A 25,077-nucleotide genomic window follows, 5' to 3' on the forward strand; every position below is an offset into this window, starting at 1 on the left:
TTTTTTTAAATCCCTAGATTCTGAAGCTCTCCACAAAGCATTACTAAAATTGCATTTACATAGTATCTACATATTAATCACACATTAATGCATTTACAATTGTATTATGCTTTATTGCTAACTTTGGAGCATAAACGTAGCTGTCTTATTTACCACCCTCTTGGAAATCACTTTAATATTTGCACTTAGGACTTGAAAGAGAATGGATAAATAAAAACCTGAAGAATATGCAAATACAATTTATATATTTCTCATAAAATTAGATGATTATCTAATCTTTATCCAGAAAAAAGAAGAGCCCACATACTCTGCAGTCATGATACTCGAGAATGTGTGGTCTTCCAGCAGGAAAACATGCAGTAATCCACGTGGCAGAGTTTACCTGTGACCAGCTGGGGTTAGTGTCCTATGCATTCCTTACATGCAACATATCAGGAGTGGCCAAACTGAATTTGTCAGTTGTGGCAATAAGTATAATGAAGATTTGTAGCAGGTCATGCTCATATATGCAGCACAGGTACAATCAACATTTTGCTCAATTCTGGTAGATCTAAATCTGTATCTGTTACCTTGTCTTTAACGAGGAAATGTCAGAACTGACTTACCAAAAAAAAGTGTTTTGTTTGTTTGTTTGTTTTAATTACAGTCACGGTGAGTAAGACAGAGCTCAGAACAACTAATGTGACTTAGTGATTCTCTCATCAGGAAATGCAGTTTCTACTTCCCTGTTTATTCTCCACATCTTGTAGTAAGTTAAGTTTCCGTGAAAGATAAATCTACAGGGTGAAAAGAAAAGAAAACTTACATGTGTTGATAAGATCATTCTGACAGGTTTTACCACGTATGTCAGTGTTTCTGGTGATGGACACAAGCTAGAGCTCCCTACTCTGACATTTTCACTGATGTCATTCCCCTTGATCCTCAATTTGAAAGTGGATAAAAATGTTTTCCATGTTTTCTTCTTTAAGAAATTAAATAAAGAATGCTGTCTAGACATGATCCTCTAATGACTTTCAGTCAGTGGTCATCAAGAGAAGAAAAGCACAGAATCTCATCCCCACAGAAGGGTGACATTCAGTCAGGTAAGAAAATTCTCCCCAAAATCAGAGCTTCATCTTTAACATTCAATCAAAGGCTTTCACAGGTTCTTCATACTCTGCACTCAGCCTTACCATATGGGATTGGCTCTGAGAATCTCACACCAGATGATTGACAAACATGTCATAGTACACTGATCTGGGACCAGATCCTGCCTCTCTTAATGATCTCCCGCAGGGACATTGCAATATTCTAGGATATTTCCTGGAGCCCTCTACTCTATACAGGTACACTTCCAAGTAGAAACAGAAGCTTTGATTCTCACTGGGACCCCTGCTCTGTCCAACCAACCTCTCTAGAAATATGATGTTCTAATCTCTCCTGATTAGAACATTGCACGGTCTCTCCCTGTGCAAATTTAGTAAAGGTAAAAGAGAAACAAGAAAGGGCAAACTATGCAGGGAGCAATATATAAGATTCCTTTACTTAATGTATTTATCTGATACACGCAAATATTGAGAAATATAGATTCATTTCATAATGGTCAAGAAAAGAGGAGGAGGAACCTCCATGCCAACAGTATATATAAATTGGAATCAATCCTGCATAAGCTCCAGGTAAAGCTTAGCTACGAGGTACTAACTCTTCTCATAAAGAAGCAATAGTTCTCCATCATTTAAAGCACACTGAGGACTCAGACAGCTGGACGCTGAAGGTGTAGTCTCCTCACTCGAATTCTGTACCTGCATCACAGAGCAATGAAATATTCCCAAAGAATTATTAAGGATGAGGTGGGGAGCTGAAATAAAAAAGATGAAACCACAGTCTGCCCTACCATCTGTTCTGCTGGATATTACCACCATCTTGGCCCAGTATGACCTTCCCACTTTTCTCTGGGCCTCCCTACTTCCCACCTCCATCCTCTCATTATATCTTACCTACACTTGGAAACGACTCTAGTTTTTCCACTGATCTTCATCAACAAGCAATCCAAATAGCAACTGTGTATATAACTCCTTAGAAACCTCAGGTCTGACTCAGTAATACATGACCTTCGAAGTCAAAAGTTTTCCTAATTCCCTTTATTATTATTTTTTCCAATTTCCATGTACTTACACTCTCAGGACCTCCACTGTCCTCAGGTTCGTCTTCCCTGCAAAATCTGTCAACTTAGACATAGACTTAAGTACCACCCACTAATTATCTCCTAGGGAATCCAGTTTTTAAAAAAGCCTCAGCAAGCCTTATGGACTTTAGTAAAGACTCTTAAAGATAACCCATGGGAGATAGCAGTACACCCACAGATATCTATTTAATACACCCTCAGAGTAATTTTTTTTCTTTTGTATAAAGTCTCTTCTGTCCAATGAAGACTCTCAGCTCTTCTTCTTCAACATATGCAGTGTCTCACCCTTCTGATTACTCTCTGCTGTATCCCAGGGCCACTCCCTTTCCTGATATTACATTCTTTCCCAATTTTGTATGTTAGTAACATCAAATAACATAAAGTATAACATGTTAATTATTATAAAGTGCACCGTTCAGTGATATTAAATACATTCATATTATTGGGCGATCAACATCGCCATTTATCTTTCTAATTCTTTTCTACGTTTTAAAACTGTAACTCTATATCCTTTAAACATAACTTTCCTTTTTGTTCCATAACCACCTGAAAAGCATCATTACCCTCCCAATTTCTATGGTTTTGACTACACTAAGTACCCCATATAATTGAAATAAGTAGTTGCATTGTTATGACTCACTAAAAGTCACAAAAATGGCATATTTGGTAGCTAAATTTCCTCAGGATTCATCCATGTTGTGGCATATTCCTAGATGTTTTCCTTCTTAACACTGAATAATATTGTATTATATGGGTATACCACACTTTGCTTATCCAGGAACTAGTGGATGAACATTTAGGTTGCTTTCATATTTTAGCTACTGTGATTATTACTGCTCTATACACTGGAGTACAAATATTACTTTAAGACCCTGATTTCAATTCCTTTGGGTATACCTCATAGTAAAAATTTCCTGGATCATGTAGTAATTCTATTTTTCAATATCTGAAAAATTGCCATACTCTTTTGCAAAGCAGCTGTATCATTCTACATTCCCACTGACAGAGCACAATGCTTCCAACTCCCTCACATCCTCACCAATACTTGTTTTCTGCTTGTGTATGTGTGTGTGTGCTTGTGTGTGTATGCATGCACACAAATATATAAACATGCATTTAATGATATGGAGCATCTATTCAAGTGCTTAGTCATTTGTACATCTTTTTGAAGAACCATCTATTCAAGTCTTTTATCCATTTTTGAATCAGGGTGTTTGCTTCTTGTTGAGCTGTAGGAGTTCTCTGTATATTCTGAATAGAAATCTCTTGTCAGATAGATGGCTTTCAAATATTTTCTCCCATCTTGTGGGTTGCCATTTTATTCTGTTTACATTCCTTTGATACACATTTTTTTTAATATGTACTGCAAATTGTTTATTTTTTTGTTAGCTGTACCTTTGTTGTTCCTTCGTTTCATATTGAGGAAATCACTGCCAAATACAATGTCATGAAGCTCTTCTCCTGTGTCTTCTTCTAAGACTTTTTATTTTATTAGGTCTTATATTTAGTTTTTTGATATGTTTTCATTAATTTTTGCATATGATGTTAGGTAAGGGTCCATCTTCCTTCTTTTGCATGTTGACAACAAGACTTCTCAGCATCATTTGTTGAAAATACTATCCTTTCTACTTTGAAAAGACTTGGCAACTTGTCAAAACCCACTTGGCCATATATCAGGGTTTATTTCTGGGTGTTCTATTCTATTCTATTGGTCTTGAATAAGGGAAAAAATAGTATAACCTATCCAGGTTGATGAAGAACATAAAGAAAGACCAGGACTGAGAATTAGGAGGGCAATATAAAAAAGCAGGGAGTAAAAGACAGTGTGAGAGAAGATCTTGTACTTGCAAGTTCATGGAAATATGATCATGTTAAATCACTAAACACCTGACTTTGAACAATACCGTAAATGTGCTAGCAAGAAACGTAACACTTACCCATCTCTGGGAAATACAGTATGGGCAAAAAGATAAACTACACACAAATATATTAAAAAGGGAAGGGTTTTCATGGTGTGAGAATATTGTGGGATTTGAAATACAATTTACTTCTGTTCTACCATTGTCTCTAAAATTTATCAAAGTGTATATACAAGCAATTCCAATTCTGGTAATGTGCTTGACAGGTTTAATATGAACTTCAGCAGACCAGTAAATGTACATTCATAGTAGGACTGTTCCCTAATCCAAAAAACAAAACACAAAAACTGGAAAGACTAGAGTTCACTTTGTCAACACACATACAGATGCAGCGATGGTTAACGGTCCAAAAAAAGAAGGTGAGCATGGGTGCAAGAGGTTAATCCCCAGTCTGGTGTGGGGTGCAGAGTTTGAGGGTAAAACCGGTAGAAAATGCTTTTGTTCTATCCTTGATTTTTGAGGTATGGAAATTCACAGGTCACTACCTTCATTTCAAAATGAATGAATGCACTATTCAATTTTTTTAAAAACAGGAGAAGTAAACATGAGTGATAATAAATTTTAAACTGTCGCTAGTCAAATAAGATACTAAGAAAAATTAAATCATATGATTTAAGAATGAAGTGGAGAGATTGTCTAAGATGGTAGCATTCAAAGACCCAGAGCTTGATGCCTCTCATGGGCACACCAAAGTCACAACTGTTTACAGAACAGCAATTGATGAAAAAGGCCGGGACCTACCATAAAAGATGTTTTAGAGCTAAAGATATAAGGAAGGCACCTCGGCAAGACAGGAAGGAAGGGCAAAATCTCAACAGAGTCAAGACCCATCCCCCCAGGTGGGTGGCCCACAGATGGGAGAATAATTACAATTTCTGAGGTGCACCCAGGTGGCAAGGGGTATGAACCCAACATCAGGCTCCCAAGCCCGGGGACCCTGTTCTGGAAAGAAGGGTTCCTAGAAAGTTGGGCTTTGAAGACCAGTGGTGCTTATTTTCCAGAGAGCCAGAGGGTTGTGGGAAATAGAGATTCCACACTTAAAAGATGCTCACAGGGCTTCCCTGGTGGCTCAGTGGTTGAGAGTCCACCTGCTGATGCAGGGGACACGGGTTCGTGCCCCGTTCCGGGAGGATCCCACATGCCGCGGGGCGGTTGGGCCCGTGAGCCATGGCCGCTGAGCCTGCATGTCCGGAGCCTGTGCTCCGCAACGGGAGAGGCCACAGCAGTGAGAGGCCCGCGTACTGCAAAAAAAAAAAAAAAAAAATCACAAAATCACAAAATCCCACATGACCCGAGAATCAGAACAGAAGCAGTCATTTGAACGGATCCTGGGTCACACCTACCTCCTGGTCTTGGAGAGTCTCCCAGAGAGTCCAGAGGCAACTACAGCACAGCCTCAGGGACATAGACACTGGCAGCAGCCACTTGGGGGAGCTCCTTCTACCTCGTGGCCACTGGTACCAGCAAGCATAATTTCAGAGTCCTCCCTCTATCTTTTTAGCCTCAGGGTCTAGCCCTACCCATTTCCACCAGACTATAGACACAAGTACTAGGATGCTGCAGGCCAAGCAACTAACTGAGCAGGGGCATAGCCCCATCCACCAGCAAACAGGCTGCTTTCAGACCCTCTCAATGCACAGCTGCCGCTGGACATGGGCCCAGCAACCAAAAGCCCCAGGACCAGCCTCCACACCTAAGTGGAGAGGCACCAGCCCCAGAGTCCTTGGCCCCTCTGACAAGTGAGCCTGCTCTGGCCTTGGAATCAGTCTCGCTGTCGGCAGGTGATTACTGCACAGGGACTGGATGGAGCTTGGACCTACCCAACAGCAAATCTGCTCTAGCAGTGGGATCAGCCTCATACACCAACAGGCACACACCAGCTCCAGGAATACCACAGCCCAGCAGCCTGTGTGACCAGAACACTCACTTGCAGGCCAGAAGCAGCCATGGACTCACTTGGGTCTTGACCCTGCCCATCAGAATGACAGCACAAGATTAGGGATACCCCAGACCCTGCAGATAGCTGTGTCAGGAACAGTGATCCAACACCAACTCTGAGACTCCTGGGCCCTGCAGCCAGAACTCAGGACCTGTGTCTTCCTCCCAGTAGCCAGCATCACCCCAGTGACTGGGCACTAGCCCTGATATCATCTGGACTGCAATTCTACCCATAAGTGAACCAGCACTAGATTTGGTGTCCCACAGAGTCGTGCAGCCAACTGCCTTATGATTTAGCCTCACCAAGCAGCACAGACAGCCTCCATACAAGGCAGAGTCTGTCAAACAAGCAGTCTGGGGGCAGCCAAGCCTACCAGACCTCCCACAGCAGTCAGCCCACCACAATAGAAGAGCCCAAGTAGCCAACATAGGGGGTACACCTAGAACATATAGTTCTAGTGACCAGGGGACAGTGGGCTTCTGGGACACATAGGACCTCTCCTACAAAAGGCCACTTCTAGAAGGTCAGGAAATGTAACGAACCTACTACATACATAGCAATAAAAACAGCAAGTTAAGAAAAATGAGGTGACACTGAAACACGATCCAAATGAAGGAACAAGATAAGAACTCAGAAGAAGATCTAAGTGAAGTGGAGGTAGCCAATCTCCTCAAAAAATAGTTCAAGGTAATGACTATAAAGATGATCAAAGAACTCAGGAGAAGAATGGACGACCAGAGCAAGAAGGTAGAATTTTTTTAAAAAGAGTTAGAGCATTAAAGAACAACAAAACAGAGATGAGGAATACAATAACTGAAATGAAAAATACACTAAAAGGAAACTACTGTAGACTAAATGACACAGAGGAATGAATCAGAAAACTGAAGGACAGAGTACTGGCAATCACTGAAGATGAACTGTAAAACAATAGATTAAAATGAAATGAAGAAAGTTGAACAGATATGTGAAACATCAAGTGTACTAATATTTGCATTATACTGGTCCCAGAAGCAAAAAGGAAAGAGAAAGCAGTGTAGAGCATACCTGAAGACATAAGAGCTGAAAACTTCCATAACCTGGGAAAGAAAACAGACATCCAAGTCCGGTAAACACAGTAAGGCCAAAACAGGATCAACCCAAAGAGGATCACACCAAGACTCATTGTAATTAAAATGGCAAAAAAATAAAGATAAAAAGGCACTATTAAAAGGAGCAAAGGAAAAGCAACAAGTTACAAATATGCAAACTTGCATTAAGTTATCAGCTGACTTTTCAGGATAACCTCTGCATGCCAGAAGGGAGTGGCATGGTATATTTAAAGTCATGAAAGGGAAAAGCCTATAACCAAAAATACTCTACCCAGCAAGGCTCTCCTTCAGATTTGATGGTGAGATCTAAAGTTTTACAGAGAAGCAAAACTAAAAGAGCACAGCATCGCCAAACCAGCTTTATGAGAAATCTTAAAGGGGCTTTTCTCAGTGAAAAAGAAAAGGCCACGACTGAAACATAAAAATTAGAAAAGGAAACTTACTAACGGAAAAACCTCATTGGATAAGGCAAATATTCAACAAAGGCAGTAAATCAACCATGTACACAGCTAATAGGAAGGTTGAAAGAAAACAGTAATAAAATCATCTATATTCACAATAAGAAGTTAAGGGACACACAAAACAAGTAGATGTAAAATATAAGGTCAAATTCAGTAACTGTGGGGGAGCAGAGTAACAATGCAGGGTTGTTAGTGTCCATGTGAAACTAAGAGCTCAGCAACTGAAATAATCACACACACACACACACACACACACACACACACAACTGAAAGAAATCCAAACAATATTAAAGATAGTCCTCACATCACAGATGAATAAAAGGGGAAGAAAGGAACAGTGAAGAAATTAAAGAGGGATTCTAAAAATACCCAAGTGAAATGAAAATGAACACACAGTGATCCAAAATCTATGGGACACAGCCAACGCAGTTCACAGGGGAAGTTATAGTGATACAAGCTTATTCTTAGGAAACAAGAAAAATATCAAATAAACAACCTAACATTACACCTGAAGGAATTAGAAAAAGAAGAAAAAAACAAAACTCACAGCTGTCAGAAAGAAAAAAATTAAGAAAACAATACCATATGCAATCACACTAAAAATAATAAGATAGCTAAGAACAAACACACCTAAGCAGGTAAAAGACATATACTCAGAAATGTATCAGCCATTGGTGAAAGAAGTTGAAGGCAACAGAAAAAGATGAGAAAATATAGCAGGTGCATGGACTGGAAGAATTAATACTGTTAAAATAACCATACTGCCAAAGACAATCTACAGATTTAATGCAATCCCTATCAGAATACCAAAGCATTTTCATAGAACTTGAAAAAGCAATTTTAAAATTTGTATAGAAACACAAAGACCCCAAATAGCCAAACAATCTTGAGAAAGAACAGAGCTGGAGGCATCAGGCACCTTTACTTCAGATTATACTGCAAAGCGACAGTAATCAAAGAGCATCGGACCGGAGCAAAAACAGACAAAAAGATCACTGGAATAGAATAGAGATCCCAGAAATAAGCCCAAACACGTATATTTAATTGATTTATGACAAAGCAGGCAATATGGAGAAAGAACTGTCTCTTCAATAAGTGGTACTAGGAAAACTGGTCAGCTACATGGAAAAGAATAAAACTAGAGTATTTTAGCACACCGTATATAAAATTAACGCAAAACTGAATAAAGACCTAAATGTAGGACCACAAAACCCCGAGAGGAAAATACAGAACATTCTTCAACATAAATGATAGCAACAGTTTTGCGTTCAGTCTACTAAGGCAAATGAAACAAAAGCAAAAATAAACAAATGGGACTTCACTAAACTTAAAAGATTTTGCACAGCAAAGGAAACCAAAGACAAAATGAAAAGACAACCTGCTGAAGGAGAGACAACATTTGCACATGATAAGAGGTTAACACCAAAAAGATGACCAAGCAAGGGTTCATATCTAAACTACAGAAACAGCACATAAAACTCAATATCAGAACTGCACCCAAAATATTTTTTTTAAAAATGAGAAGACCTAAATAGACATTTTTCCAAGGAAAAAATACAGATAGACAGCCAGAATGCACAAAGATGCTAAACATAGCTAATCGGCAATAAAATGCAAATCAAAACTATGAGATATATCACCTCAGTCTTGTCAGAATAGCTGTCATCAAAAAGGTCACAAATAACAAAGGTTAGTGAGGATGTGGAGAAAGGGAAACTCTTGTAAACTCTTGATGTGAATGTGAAGTAGTGCAGCTACAGTGGAAAGAAGAATGGAGGTTCCACAAAAAACTAAAAATAGAACTACCATAATATCCAGCAATTTCCCTCTTGGGTATATCAGAAGAAAACAAAAACACTATTTAAAAAAAAAATAACTGCACACCAATGTTCATAACAGTGTTATTTGCCATAGCCAAGATATAGAGTCAAACTAAGTGTTCATCAGTAGGTTAGGGGATAAAAAAATGATATTTATGATGACTTCAGCAAAAAATGAAATGTTGCTATTTGCAAGAACATGGATGGACTTGGAGGGTATTATGCTTAGTAAAATAAGCCGCAGAGGAAACAAGGCTGGTAGGTTATCACTTACACGTGGCATCTAAAACATTGAATACAACAACAACAATGAAACAGACTCACAGATTAAAGAACAGACTAGTGGTTACCAGCAGGGAGAGACAGGGCGGAGGAGCAAAATAGTGGTAGGAGGTTCTGAGGAAGAATCCACTATGTATAAAATCAATCATCTACAGTGACGTTCTGCATAGCATGGGGAATAGAGCCACTCTTTTATAATAAGTATAAATGGAGAAGAACCTAAACATTTATGAGTCACCATGTTGTACCTCTGAAACTAATATAATAATGTAAATTAACTATAGATCAATAAAATATAAAGTAAGAAACAATAAAGGGGAGACAGATTATTAGATAGAAATCAATTAAATAAACACAAGTTTTGGAAATCAAGGAATTAAAAAACAACATGTAAGACACAACACTGGCCTTTAAAGTGTACGATCTATTCATTTAAAAGAAATCATTTAAGTGGTGAAAAATGGTACCCATTCTCACACTTTTGTATGTCTAGGATAAATTATTATCTACAAAAATATGTTACAAATGTTCACTCAAAAAGAAAGAGAAAATTTGGATTAACCCATTTTAGTATACAAATTTAATATCAAAGTCTCTATGTAACATTGATGTGAATAAGTTCTGTTAGCCACTTCTAGTTTCTTTGTGATGTAAAATCTTTTAAAGCATAAAAATCAGCCTTTCTACATCATTCCATTAGACATACATAGAAGTTAAAAGAAATGAGAAGACAGAAAAATCAACCAGGAAGGTGAATTTACCGAGAAACAGCCATTCGTTCTCCCTCCTCCTTTGCTTTTCCTCCTTTTCCAGGTCTCTTTCGGTTCCAATCAAGAGAAGTCTTGAGAATTCTGAGAATATTTCTTTGAGGGCTTCAAACCACCATACCTATGTCCTCTGCCACAACTACACACACGGGAACAAAAATAAACCTCTGCTCTCTACTCATGTAGGAGAGATTCATGCAAAATAAACTCCTACATGGAGACCAACAGGTGAGTTTTCTACCTGTTCTTTATAATGTCCTTCCATTATAGTAAATCCCACACATTATGAGGCAGAAGGGGTTATGTGAGCTCTTCCTTGAAGTCAAAAACCTTGCATTCATTTCAAGTACCTGGTGATCATAGGGTACAGCCAGGGAAGGTGCCATCACCCTTGGGGGGGGCGGTGAATGGGCTTCCGCAACCATGCACCTCCTGATGAACAGATTCTGAAGAAACAAAGGGCGGTCACACTGCAGCCAGCCTGTCAGACTGTCGGGCCACTGGGCAACCCCACCAGTCTGGAAGTGCCCCATAAGTTGCTCAAAGCAAAACTCTGCCCCCCCCGTGAAGCCAGGCAATTTGGGCCAGAGAGTCAGAGGAGACCGGTAATCAACTCCTCCTCTCTGCTCACCTCCTTGGGGTTACAGCAACCCCATCTCCAAACCCAACTCTGATCCTGGAGTGCCAAGGTGGGAGCGCAGGTGGGCTCTGCCGGTGCTTCAGCGCCTTCTGGGAAGCCCCCTAGTTTGAATATGATTTGAGTTTGATCCTGAGAAACCATCAGAACTTCCCACCAGAGATAAATGAGGAGATTCTGGCCTTTATTAGTGCGCACGGTGAACCCGGTCGTCCTGGCTGTACTTGCCAACCCTCCTATTTTACGCACCTATGTTTATCCACCTTCCTCCCTGTGAGTACCTTTGACTAACCCTGAGCTCAGACTCCTGACCTATTACAGTGACTTTTTCAGTCTTTCTTTAAAAATGTACAGGTAGGGCTTCTCTGGCGGCGCAGTGGTTGAGAGTCCGCCTGCAATGCGGGGGACACGGGTTCGTGCCCCAGTACGGGAGGATCCCACATGCCGCGGAGCGGCTAGGCCCATGAGCCATGGCCGCTGAGCCTGTGCGTCCGGAGCCTGTGCTCCACGATGAGAGAAACCACAACAGTGAGCGGCCCGCGTACCGCAAAAAAAAAAAAAAAAAAAAAAAAAAAAAAAAGACAGGTAATAAAATGAATTTAACCTAGAAGCAGCAGCTCAGTAAGGGAAATAAAATCATCAGAAGTTATCTAATCACAGCCACAGCCATCCAGGGCCCTGTCTTATCTGCTGGGGCATAAGAATGGGACCTTCCTAAACTTGAAGGGCATCCAATCAGATGCGTTGATTACGCTCACCTCTGGCTCTTGGAGGGACTGCTAGGCAGTCTACCCAGTGTATACTGACTGCAAAACACGGTCATGGCTTTGAAACACCTATGCTCCAGGAAAGATTTTTGCGGTGCATGGGGAAGGTTTCTTTTTGACATCAAGCAAAAAATAAGTCACCAAGCCCTTTGAGCACAGGGCTTCTTAAGAGGGAAGTAGAAGGAAGGAATGGGCAGAAAACATGATCTCCTCGGAAGTGCAGGGCGTTTTTCCAAAAGAGTAGGATTTAGTCTCAGTTTAAGGAGAACACCTTTAAATAGCTGGGACAGCTCCAAACTGCAGTTTAGGGAACGAGTGCTCCAAAAGAACAGTGCTTTACAAGTCCTGGCCAGGCAGCAAGAGGATGAAGAGTTGGTTTTGCATAGTTTTGAACGCAGGAGTAAAGAAACCGAGGCATCTCTGACTAAAAGGGCCTGAGATCCTATGGCATCAGTGGGTCAGTCAGTTGCAGGGGGCAGGGGGTGTGGGGGGCGATATTTCTATCTCAACGTCTCCCAGGGCAGCCACCCCTCCCAACCCCACCCCCCTACTCCCTTCACCCTTCCTCCCTCCACTGTTGGGTCCCCAGGGACAGCACTTCTTAAGCTGGAGCGCTCAAGCACCATCTCTGCAGTCTGGATTCTTCCTGGAGCCTGGCAAGTTCTGGGACAGGAAGCCAGGTCTGCAAGGCCGCTGGGGTGCAGTCAGCCCTGGAGGTCTGGAGGGGAAATGGAGCCCTGAAGCCCACCCACGTCCTTGAAGCCGAGGGAGGAACACATCCTTCTAACAGTACTTCTCAGGGGTCAGCATGCTCCCCACCCGACGGTGATCCATACTCACCTGAGGCAACAAGGACTGCCTCTAACTGGCCCCCTCGATTGCGTCTTAAGGGTCCTCGCACATGTGTGAGAGCGCAGGCCCTGGATCTCTTTAGTCAGCCTAGGCCAGTGCTGCCGGGGTCCCTCCAGTCCCATCCCCCAGCCCCTCCCTCTGGGACTGTATCTAATAGAAGAAAGAGCACAGAGGAATTGGCTAAATCAAGGGACCTGGGAGCCTGGGTATGAGTTTGAAGACCGAGAACCTAAGGCACAATTACATATTATTGGAGACTCTTGTGGGGTGTGTGGGGTGAGGTTAGGAGGCTGAGAGGCTGAGTCGACCTGGTGAGTCCAGCCCCAGGACACCACACAGCCCCGTCCCCCCTTCCCTGCCATCAGACAAGGGGTGCCGCAACTCCAGCCGGGACTCTGCACTTCCCCCTCCCTGATTCTCCTCCAGAAGAGCAGGTGGTCCCGCTCTGAGGGCAGCGGCAAGACAACGGACCAAGTCCCCCCGCGCTAAGGCACTCCTGGAAGCTCTTCCTGCACAGCAGTGCCGGCTTGGAGCAAACCCGAGCACCGCCAAGTTGGTCTCGTCCTGCAGCGGAGGGACGCAGGGTTTAAGCCAGCTGCCCTGGCTTTAAAGCAACCAGCCCCCCCTTTAAGTCAGGTGACCCGACTTTAAATCACTGTGTGCCCCTCGAGCCTGCAACTTCAAAAGTTGGGAACTTCACTTTGATCCCAGCACCTCACATAGCTGAAGGCACACTAGTCACCCCCAAGCCTGGCTTAGAGGCAGGATATAAGGTAAGGGGGTGGGCGTGCCCTCATGGTGATGAGGGTGCACTTCACGTACCAGAAGGGTCCAGGCACCCTGGGGTACAGCTACCAGTGCACGGTACAGCAGCTCCCTGGCAAAGCTGGCGAGGCCCAGGGAGAGCAGGCACACCCATGCGTGCAGAGGTTCCAGGACGGGAGCTGGGGCACAGCCAGCCGGGGGTGTGTGAAAGTGGAGGATCTGAGCCTTCTTGAGAAAGGCAGACACAGAGGATGGATGAGAAACAAAGACCAGATGAAATATGGATTTGAAAAACACACCCTGCTCTTGAAATTGGGGTGGGGGGGCACCCCAGACTTGAGACTTCTTACTCCCCAGTACCTAGTGCTTTGGCCTTTGCCCAATTACTTATAAAATGTACTGATAATATCTAACCCATAGAATACCGCATTTGTAGTGGTATTGCATGTTAATGTTTCTATAGTGGAAAAATCTTTTCTACAAGAAACATGTGCACTATCTGAAATCAATTAAAACCCCTCTTTATAAAGTACTATATTGGACTTCCCTGGTGGCGCAGTGGTTAAGAATATGCCTGCCAACGCAGGGGACATGGGTTCGAGCCCTGGTCAGGGAAGATCTCACATGCTGCGGAGCAGCTATGCCCATGCGCCACAACTAGTGAACCTGCAGGCCACAACTACTGAAGCCCGTGTGCCTAGAGCCGGTGTTCCACAACCAGCGCAGCAAGAGAAGCCACTGCAATGAGAAGCCCGCGCACCACAACAAAGAGTAGCCCCCGCTCGCCGCAACTGGAGAAAGCCCGCGCACAGCAACGAAGACCCAACACAGCCAAAAATCAATTAATTAATTAATTAATTTAAAAAAGTACTATATCCTTCTGTACAACTTCTCTGGGAAGCACAGAGATGGCGTGGGAGAGTGAGAAAGACCAATATTTAGTGCACATCTCTCATGCAGGTGCTCTGCTGGCTCAGATACATTTATCCCCACTTTACAAAGGAGGAAATAAGCTCAGAGAGGTTTAGTAATTTTCCCAAAGCCAAACAGCTATTGAGTGGCAGAACCAAGATCTGAACCAAGTCTGTTGCCTCCAAAGCCTAAGTCCTCATCACAACAAAACTCAATTAATATTTACATTTATCGAATTACATTGCAGCCTGGGGAGTTCTTGGCACAATCCTGAATAAGAGTGAGAAAGAAAGAAATAGCATTGTTCCTACAGTCAACCAAAATTTCTGGAGCAGCGGCTAGATGCCTGGTCCTTTTTGGGGTTCAGCAGTGATCACGACAGGAAAAGTCGTGCTTTCATGAACCATGTAGTGGGGAGGAGAGACGGGTGCAACTTGGGTGAGGGATTTCACCTTGCTGGGCCTCTGTTTTCTCATCTGGAAAATGGGATGGGTGTTCCTCATTTTCTGGGATTGTCCGGCTGGACATTCTCTGATTCCATAAGAAGTATTTGTTTTCCTGTTTGTTTAAAATTCATTCAAGCCATGAGCCATGATGCATGTTGTTAGCTGCTCCCCAAATCACTCTTCCCCACCCTTTTCCTGTGATCAGGTCTTTCCCGAAACATGACTCACAATCAGTCAAGTCACAGAACCTAAGGGGCACCCAGCAGAAAAATTCCAACCCTTGCTTCTCAGGAGCTCTGGGGTCTACCTGCCAGGTAAACTTAACTCACCTGGGACAAGGTGGCCATCCCTGGTTTCACATCAACATATCTCAGGCACAAACCTCCTTTTTTTCCATTTGGTCTTTAAGTTACTTGTTGAAACAACTGTACAAATATGACAAAGGTATAAAATCAGGCATCTTCTGCCCCCAGCGCCTACTAATACATGATGTTCTGCCACTTTAATGATAAAGATAGAACATTTCAACATTCTGCTGCCCTCATCATTTGTCATTTTTGTTGATATTTCTATTGAAGACATCTTTCAATATTTTAACAATGGAACATTTATTTAGGTTGCTCCAGACCCAGCCTTTAGTGGTAAGGGGTTTGTTGTCATATTTCAATTATGTTTCCTTTAAAGACCATTATCCTATTTAAATGGATTAAGTCAATTCTATAGGCATGTATCTTATGATATTCATGAAGTTAATCCATAGAGGGCAGTGGTACAAGTTGATCACACTTGAGAACCTCCAGTAGCACAGTTAAGTGTACATATTATCTACGTGTAAACCGAAGTACATGCCGAGTGAGATTCTCCTACCCTTTTCACTCTGTGCCCCTCAAGCCGGTGAGAAATGGAATATTTCTTGCCATCTCAGTAAACAAAGGATATCACAGTCATCAGCCCTTGCAGCCCTCCAGTGTGAGCCGCGAGCCCTGAGGATCTCAGGATATGCAAATACAGAATGCAGGCCCAGAGCGCTGAGGTGCATATGAAAGGAAGGAATTCAGTGGGCCCAGCCTCTGGCATCTCCGCAAACAAAGGAAAGCGCTGCATTCCTCACGTTGGGAGAGCCGGTTTGCCTTAGTTAACAATCACCTGCTGATAGTCCCCATTACCTGCGCCAGTGTCCTGCCCTGTCCCCTCCCCCCGGTCCTTTAGCTCAGTGAGGAAGGAGGGCAGAGGGACTCCGCTGAATAAGGGCCTTACGAGCCTCGGGAGGAGTTTTTAGCCGCTTTCCCCGGAGTCGGGGGGAGGCGCGCTGACGCTGCAGCCGGGCCCTGCGCCTCCCTTGCCCCGTTTCCCCTCAGGACACTCAGGCCGACCCCCTCCCCACGCCCCCCAGGCCCCGCGAGCCAGGCCGAGGGCAGGGGCGAGAGGAGGGACCGAAGTTCCCGGGACCAGACGCTGGGGGCCGCCCTTTCTGCACAGCAGCGGCGGGTGGAAGCGAAACCCTGCCCCTCAGAAGCTGGTCTTGCGCTGCCGCCAGGGCACCGTACCAGGCGGAGGGTCGGCGCCCACTTACCCGACCCGCCGTCCGCACGACTGTCGCGGCTTCGGCCTCCGGGGCCCCTCCAGAGCCGGCAGCGTCAGTGAGGCCGCCCTCGCCGCGGGCTCCGGGACAGTTCCGTGAAGGCGGAGGGAAGAGACCCCGAGCCGGGAGCTCCAGCTCTGCGGAAACGCGGGCTCCGTTCTGGGCGCAGCGGGTGGGACCGCTCTGCCCCGAGGCCTTCTGGGAGGGACGGAGGCGCCGGGGGAGGGAGCCGCCAGGAGCGCAGGGCCCCGTCGGGGGTCCTGGAGGGGCGGCCCGGCCTGAGGGCCCCGCCCACTGTGACCGCAGCCCAGGCATTTTTCCTGGAGTCCTACACTACAAAGTTAGAAAGATACACGGTCTATAGTAAATATTCACAAATGATTGTTGCTGCTGTGCTTACTATCCTATTAAAGGTGTAAAATCCATAAAACACTTTAAGTTCAAAATTAAATATGAATTTTTACCTTTCTAATTATGTCTCTGCTATTCACAATTGTCGTTAATGAATCAGAGACTGTGGCATCACTAGTTAAAAATGAGCTTGTTAAAAAAATAGAACTCAGGCCCACCGGACCTACTGAATCACAATCTGAACTTTTACAGTCTCCCCAGTGTACTTGTGTACACATGAATAGTTGAAAGGTACATTTCTACCTCGACGCGTCTTTTCTGTCTGAGAAATACACACATTTTATCCAATTTGATATAAATAAAACACTCAAAAATGCATATGCCTGTGTTGAAACCATCATTTTATCATTTCTTTTCCAGATAAGTACAGTCTCTATACTGGTTTTGTGGATCACATGCCACACTCTTTTCTTGTAGTTAGAAATAAGATAGAGAAACTTACTTTGTAAAAAAAAAAAAAAAAAAAAAAAAAAATATATATATATATATATATATATATATATTAGTGGGTAATTGAAGACACTCTTCTAAATTAAAACCAGTTCTCTTAACTTGCTCTTTTCTTCTTGGGTCACAGTATGAACTCTTCCCGTGGCCACACGGTATGTGTACTTTTAATTTCAGGGACTGCTGACATTCCAGGATATGGCCCTAGTTTTCTCTCAAGAGGACAGGCAATGCCTGGACCAAGATCAGTGGGAACTGTCCAGGTATGTGATGTTAGACAAGTATAGGAACCTGCTCTCCTCGGGTGGGGATACCTTCCTTCCAGAATTCCTTATCCAACCACAGGGTTTAGAGTCCTTCATTTGTAGAATGTCTCCTGGAATCTTCTGCTTCCTACAATAGGGTTCCAGATTGCAACGTTTCAGGAAAGATTGGGAGTTTGTGGGTATAATTTATCTTATTCTTTAAAATTGCAGCCTCCCTCAGCCACATAGCACAGGGAGAGCAGCTCGATGCTTTGTGACCCCCTAGAGGGGTGATATAGGTAGGGTGGGAGGGAGGGAGATGCAAGAGGGAAGAAATATGGGAACATATGCATATGTATAACTGATTCACTTTGTTATAAAGCAGAAAATAACACATCATTGTAAAGCAATTATACTCCAATAAAGATGTTAAAAAAATAATAAATAAAATAAAATTTCAGCCTCCCTTTTAATATACTTTGTAACTGCTTGGGTTGTGTCTATATGAACCATGTACTATATGCTTCTGTTACAGTCCTTACAATATTTTATTGTCTTATTTTCTGTAACAATTCTCCATGGATTCTTTGGGCTTAAGGTATACTAAAAGGGAGACTGTGATTCTAGGACTTCCCTGGTGATGAAGTGGTTAAGAATTCGCCTGCCAATGCAGGGGACACGGGTTCGATCCCTGGTCTGGGAAGATCCCACTTGCCACAGAGCAACTAAGCCAGTGGGCTACAACTACTGAGCCTGTGTGCCACAACTACTGAAGCTGGTGCGCCTTGGGCCCGTGTGCCATTTATTTTTTGGAGAAGCAACCACCTCTGAGTGATCAAAATTTAGACCAACTAGTCAAAATGCTTTATCACCTGTTCTTCTAAAACACTGATCAACAGAACAAGTTTTACTAGGGATAACAGTGTAATTGTATTCTGGAGTTCATAGCGGCAATATGGTTTATGACCTTGATGCTGGATCACGACATTTCAATGGTATAACTGCTTTTAATTGTTCAACGATTAAAGTCTCACGTGATCTGAGTTCAGACTGGAGTCATCCTGGTTGCTTTCTGTCTATTGCAGATTTCTTCCAGTAGGAAAGGACAAGAACATTACGGCTTACTTTACAAAATGTCTGGAAACTAAATGATGATATACTCTACATTCAATTAATTTATACATACCCTACTGTAGAACCATGTTTGTTAAGGTGGCAGAGCCCGGTAATTATGTAAAACTGAAACCTTTATCTGCACTGGTTCAAGTCCTCTTCCTAAGAATATGTTTATAATCAACATTCTTTCACAAATGACCCAATTTAATTCACCATAGCATTCCTCATATTAATTAAATGGAAAATCCTAGGCTATATAAAAATCCAGAAAGGGCCAACAATCCTCAGCCCCCATGGATGATTACAAACCATTGCTGAGGCATACAAATTACTTATTAAAGAACCACTATGTCCATCAACATCATCAATTTATATATTATTGCCCCAATGCTAACCTTAACCCTGGCTCTCAAAACATGAATTCCTCTTCCCATATCTTACCCACTAATTAATATAAATGTTGGCATATTATTTATATTAGCCATATCACACCTAGCCATTTATTCCATTCTCAGATCTGGGTGAGCTTCACATTCAAAATACTCACTCACTGGAGCCCTAGGGACAGTAGCACACACAACCTCATATGAAGTAATGCAGCAGTTATTCTATTCTCAGTCGTACTGATAAATGGATCATTTACACTTTCAACAGTAATTATTACACGAGAACGCCTATGACTAGTTTTCTCCTGACCCCTACCCAGAATTTGATTATCTCCGCGGTAGCAGAAATCCAATGAAGCCCCACTTGAGTTAACAGAAGTAGAATCAAAACCTGTATATGTCTTCAATGTAGTAAATGTAGCAGGCCCATTCACCCCGTCCTTCCTAGAGAATATGTTAATTTCCTTATAATAAACGTTTCCACAACAATCTATTTTTAGGAGCATTCGACAATCCTTAGGTACCAGAATTATAGATTCTTTCATCTTGTGAATATAGTTTTTTTTTTTTTTTTTTTTTTTTTTTTGCTGTACGCGGGCCTCTCACTGCTGTGGCCTCTCCCGTTGCGGAGCACAGGCTCCGGACACACAGGCTCCGCGGCCATGGCTCGCGGGCCCAGCCGCTCCGCGGCATGTGGGATCTTCCGGGATCGGGGCACGAACCCGTGTCCCCTGCATCGGCAGGCGGACTCTCAACCACTGCGCCACCAGGGAAGCCCCAATCTTGTGAATATAGTTTTTTTAAAAAAATAATTTTTTATAGTTTTACTGCCTTTAAACAAAATGTACTCCATTGCTGTGGAATATTCCTTCATAGGAGCGTGCATGGTTCATTTCTGCATCTGCTTGTGATGGTCTTCAGGTTCTCTCAGGTTTGGCTCCTGTGGCTGCAGAGTCCATGTCCGTGTGTCCTGGTGCAGGGCTGGGGGGGTTGTGTTCAGCTAGGAGGAACACTGTGGGTCTGTGTGCACGGACTTCGCTCTCTGAGGCCCGATTGTTTCAGAAGTGGTTGCACCCCCCGCTGCGCACCAGGCTTTCCATTGCTCCACATCCTGCTGATATTTGATACTGTGTCTTCATGTCTGCCATTCTGGTAGGTGTGTGCACAATAGTTTTCTTACGGTTTTAATCCATCGGTTGTCAGTGAAGTTGTGCATCTTGTGTTATTCACGGACTACTTCCTGTTGTTTTTTTTTTAAAGTTTTAAAAATTGTGGTCCAATACACAAAACATAAACTTTACTATCTTAACCGTTTTTAAGTGCACATTTCAGGGTCCAGAAGTAATTCGCACTGTTGTGCAAACCTGACCGCCATCGTCCTCCAGAATTTTTTCATCCTGCAAAATTGAAACAGTCCCCATTAAACACTCAGTCGCCATTGTCCCTCCCTCAGCCCCTGGCACTCACCATCCTACTTTCTGTCTCTGTGTTTCCGACTGCTCTAGGGGCCTCGTATGAATGGATCAAGCACTGTTTGTTTGTGTCTAGCTTACATCACTGAGCATCAATGCCCTCAAGGATCATCCCTGCTGCAGCCTGTGTCAGAATTGCCTTCCCTTTTAGGCTGAATAACATTCCCTTGTATTGATGGACCATGTTTTTCTTCTCCATTCATCCATTAGTGGACACATGTACTATCTACATTCATTTCTCCTGTCATAATATTTGTGGAATAACGTCAGAAAGTCCTATGAATCAAAAGTCATTTGCCATTAACTTTTTCCTTAAACTTTTTATTGTGAAAAACATCAAAGCTAAGAAAAGGGAAAAATACATGTCAGCTTCACTTGTGTTCAGGACTTAATGCTTTACGGACTCACTTTATGGATTCACTTTATTCCCTGTGTGTGTGCTATGTACATGCGTGTGCATGTGCCTGTTTGCATACCTATGCTGTGCATGTGCATAGGTATGTGCACTTGCACACGTTCGTTAGTGTGCACTTGCTCACGTTAGTGTGTGCATGGGCATATGCGTGCATGTGTGTTCATATACTAGTGTGTGAATATATTTGTGCTGTGCACCTACATATGTTTGTGTGTGTGCTGTGCCCGCCTGTGTGAACAACTGTGTGTTTGCTGGAACCACTTGCAGATATATCCACACGCAGCTGCTCTAACAATCCTGCGTAGCCACGTAAAGGTCACAGATCTCAGGGATTTAAATGGATGGAGCAGGATGTCCTGACACAGAGTCTGTCTTCCAATGACTGTCACGGTCTCAGTAACATCCTTCACACCTTCCTTAAGCCCCATTCAGGGTCCAGTTTAGACACCCATTACATTCAGTCACCTGCCCCAGGTCCCCTAAAGCTACAATGTCACAGTTGGAGAGGCCGGCCAAGGCTGGGGATGCCCCTCCTGTTGGCCTGGCCTCCAGGCCCTGCACTTGGCTCCTGTGTTCCCATCTCTCAGCCAGGCCCCGACTTGGATGGGGCCACCACCTCTTTCCTCACAGTGTCCCATCACCCAGTCAAGGGGGTTCATTCTCCCAAAGTCAGCATCAGGAGTGGGGGCGTGATAGTCCCCACTGGGTCTCCTTCATGTGAGACCTTGTCCTTTTGAAAGAGCAGGCGCCCTGCCCTCGGGGGTGGGGGCTGGGGGGTGACATGCGGCCCACGATGGGCAGGCGGGTCACCAGGTGGGGCGAGCCAGTGTGCAAGGAGCTCCGCGGTGGGTTCTCCTCTCCAACAGCTTCTGTGCCCCTACCTCTCCCTGTGACTCCCCTCGAAGACAGCGCGGTGCCCGGGACGGGAGCCATGGGAGCCGTCAGCCACCGCCCCCTCTACACACACCCACACGCACACGCACACACACACACGCACATGCACATGCACATGCTGCAGGGAAGCAGGACCTCTCAGCGGCCCTGAGCGCCCCGCCCGGAATTGGCCAGTGGAATGGACAGACCGGATCTCCCGGCCCGGACCATGCAGGACTGTCCTGCCTGGGTTCCAGTGCGGCCGCCTCCTTCTGGAAGCTTGGGAGGCTGGAATCAGGCCACTTCTTGTCTGTCCTGGCAGCAGACGGGGCTGCACTCTCAGAAGTTCATGGCTCACCCATGGATCCTGACCATCAGGTGGCCAGAGAAACTGGTAACATTTCTGTTTTGCCTGTTGAAATGTTTAATGACAAAGATTTTGTTCAGTTTCCTGATGTGGGTGTCCAAAGATGAGAGACCCATGTGTGTGATCTGTACCTCCTATGAGATCAGCCCTAAGCTAGTTTAAACATGGTCAAGTTCTGTCTACATGGTAGATTTAGACCTCTGCATGTCCTTTCTACTGATTATGTTCAGAGCTGACCATGTGTTGTCTATAAGAAGAAGATTTAGGCCTGACCATGTTCTGTGTACGCTAGGACTATGGGAACCTGGGTAGAAACCCGGCCTGGCCTCAGGACTGGGAAGCTCTGTGCCTGCATCTGAAGGTGAGTGCTTAAATGTCTGGGGTCTGGAACTGAGGTGGGCTTCTCTAAGTAACAGCCTCTCTTCTGAGTGTGGTTACTTGGTCCTCCCAAGGGTCAGTGCTCTGGTCGGGGCCTTAGTCTTAATCCCTGTAAGGTTCACCTTCCCTGGGGCTCATGGAGAATCCACAGGAGGGCTACCTGGCAATAATTCCAATTCACCAGCACGTGCATGGTGCGTAGGGAGGCAGGTTTAGCTGGTGAATTGATCGCAGGGCACGCAGATCGGGCAAAAGCCCGATGGGTAACAGCTGAGGCTGCTGCTGAGCTCTCCTTCCATTCTACCGTCCCTACTCAGAAGCGTCCAGAGCTGCCCCTCTGCTTTCAGCCCTGCTGTCCTGTGAGTGATCTCAACAAGCATGTGAGACAAGAAAGGACTGAGCCTGCCAGAACCAAGTAGTGTGTTCAACTTTAGCATGAAAGCTTTAAAAACAGGTAAAATCAACAGAATCAAACTGAAAAGAGGAGGACTTCTCTGGGACAAGTGTGAGGAGAGGAGACCCACCTGCCACATTCTCCCATCCCAGGAGGCCCCAGGAACACAGCTTGTTTCCACATGAGGGGAGCCACCAGCAGAGCCATGGTGTCCTGACCAAGGGGACATGTCACCCCAGGTGCAGGGTCTGGGGAGGTGAGGTCACCCTGGAGACTGTGCACGTGTGGCCCCAGTTGGGGGAGTCTGGGGAGGGCGGTTCACCCTGGGACTGTGGACATGTGACTCAGGTGGAGAGGTCTGGGTAGGAGGGGTCACCTGTTGAGAGAGAACGTGTGACTTTAGGTGCAGGGTCTAGGGAGGTGGGGTCACCGTGGTGAGTGTGGACGTGCGACCCCAGGTAAAGGGTGTGGGGACTGTGTGGCTCTCACCACATCTGCATGGGTCAGGATCACATGTACGGGGAGAGCCCATATGTGCTCTTTGCCTGCAGCGTGTCTTTTCCCCTTTGAGATTTCCAACCTCTGCATTAAGGGTGTTGACCTGATTAACCTGTGGTACCTTTTCTTCTCTTAGTCTTCTCACATTCATGTGAGGTCAGGCATGTTTGAGTGGGTTGCTGCTCTGTGTTCTGGTGAGTGACAATGCTTGGTGGTATCATATTAATAACATATCATATCATATGTCTAATCTATGGGGGTCACCACTGCCTGGGTCCCCCTGGACAGAGGTCAGGTGAGCACAGACTAGCCCCCCCTAAGAATGGTCTCCCATGTGCCATGTGAGGGTACCGTGATGGCCCCTAAGGTAGGGGACTGTGTCTGGGCCTCTGACATCTGTGATGAAGGGGAGTCGAAATGGAATCACAGTGAACAAGACATTATTTTAAGAATTTATTTTAAGTGAAATAAAACACACGTCACATACCCTTTACCATCTTCACCATTTTAAGTGCACGTTTCTGAGGCATCAGATCTATTCACTTTCTCGTGGAGCCATCACCACCATTCCTAAGACTTTTCATCTTGCAAAACCAAAGTTCCACAACCACGAACGTCTCACTCCCCATTCTCTCCCACTGCCCCTGGCACCGATATCCACTTCAGTCCCTGAGTTGTGGACTCCAGGGCACCCACTGGAGTGGAATCCTGCTGTGTTTGCTGAGGGGTCACTTTGGAAGAGCTGACTTTCAGCCTGAAGCTCTGCCTGTTTGCATCTGAAGAATCTGCATTTAAGGAGAGGGTGTATGAGGAAGGGGCTGTATGAGGGACAAAGGTGTCTGGGGTGCAGATGAGCCAGGACCTGACCAGCTGCCTTTTGGGTCCTCTGGATCCATCTCTTGGTCTGTGCCTCATCTGCATCATCACTGTTCCCGCTGGCACCCCTGGGGTGTTGTCTGAGTGAGATTCCCCTGGTGCCCCTGCTCTCCTCCCCTCCTCCTGCTGGTTGGGGAGGAAACTGCTTGCTGTGGGGTCTTTACTCCTGAGGCAGGAAGGACCCTGCAGCGTGGACCTGCAGAGTGTGGGTGTGGTCCCAACAGCATGGGACCCACATAGGACACAGCATTGGGGCATGACAAGTGCTAGGGCTGCCTCATCACTGACAGGGAATGTTGCCAAGATGCTGCTCGGGAGGGCGTGGTGGGTGGCCTGGGACCCCAGAGGCCCCATTCCTATCCTGGAGCTTGGAGGGTGCATCCCCATGGGCTCCAGATTCACCCCATATCTCAGCCATATCCCTCTGTCCTGTCTTTGACCTCAGGAAAACGAGCTCTCTTGTCCACAACATAGGCCTGGTCCTGTCTGTATTAGGATTCTTTAATTTAGGCGTCCTGGGATAGCAGCTCTTTTTAGGCCTGAGAAGGAACAGCTCAGGAGTGTACAACAATTTCAGATGAAACTAATATTCAATGACTATCTCTATAGTGCTAGGTTGTTGACTTCTATTAATCACTATTCTCCTGGTTTTAGCTCTGATGTGGGGATTACAGAGCAGTCAACATTTAAATCTTCTTAATCTGTGTATTTGTAGCATCAGTATCATTACTGACCCATAGTTTTTATGCTTTGGGAAGAGTTATTGATTTCATGTATCATGTAAAGGATTCACAATGA

The 25,077-nt window shown here is 44.7% G+C and overlaps 1 long non-coding RNA gene across 2 annotated transcripts in view; it reads right to left on the bottom strand.

The window, feature by feature from the left end:
• LOC309792601 overlaps positions 1–16,874 on the bottom strand; it is an 83,673-nt gene extending 66,799 nt beyond the window's left edge. The window contains exon 1 of one of the 2 annotated variants that reach the window (XR_014291740.1): positions 16,393–16,874. This is a non-coding gene — a long non-coding RNA (uncharacterized lncRNA). Of the gene's footprint in view, positions 1–15,148; positions 15,185–16,392 lie in introns of those variants that run through there. The other variant, XR_014291741.1, reaches the window with a different exon arrangement.
• Between the last annotated feature and the right edge of the window lie 8,203 nt (positions 16,875–25,077).

The sequence above is a fragment of the Mesoplodon mirus genome, assembly GCF_964341445.2.
Source record: "Mesoplodon mirus genome assembly, chromosome: 17".
Lineage (NCBI taxonomy): Eukaryota > Metazoa > Chordata > Mammalia > Artiodactyla > Ziphiidae > Mesoplodon > Mesoplodon mirus.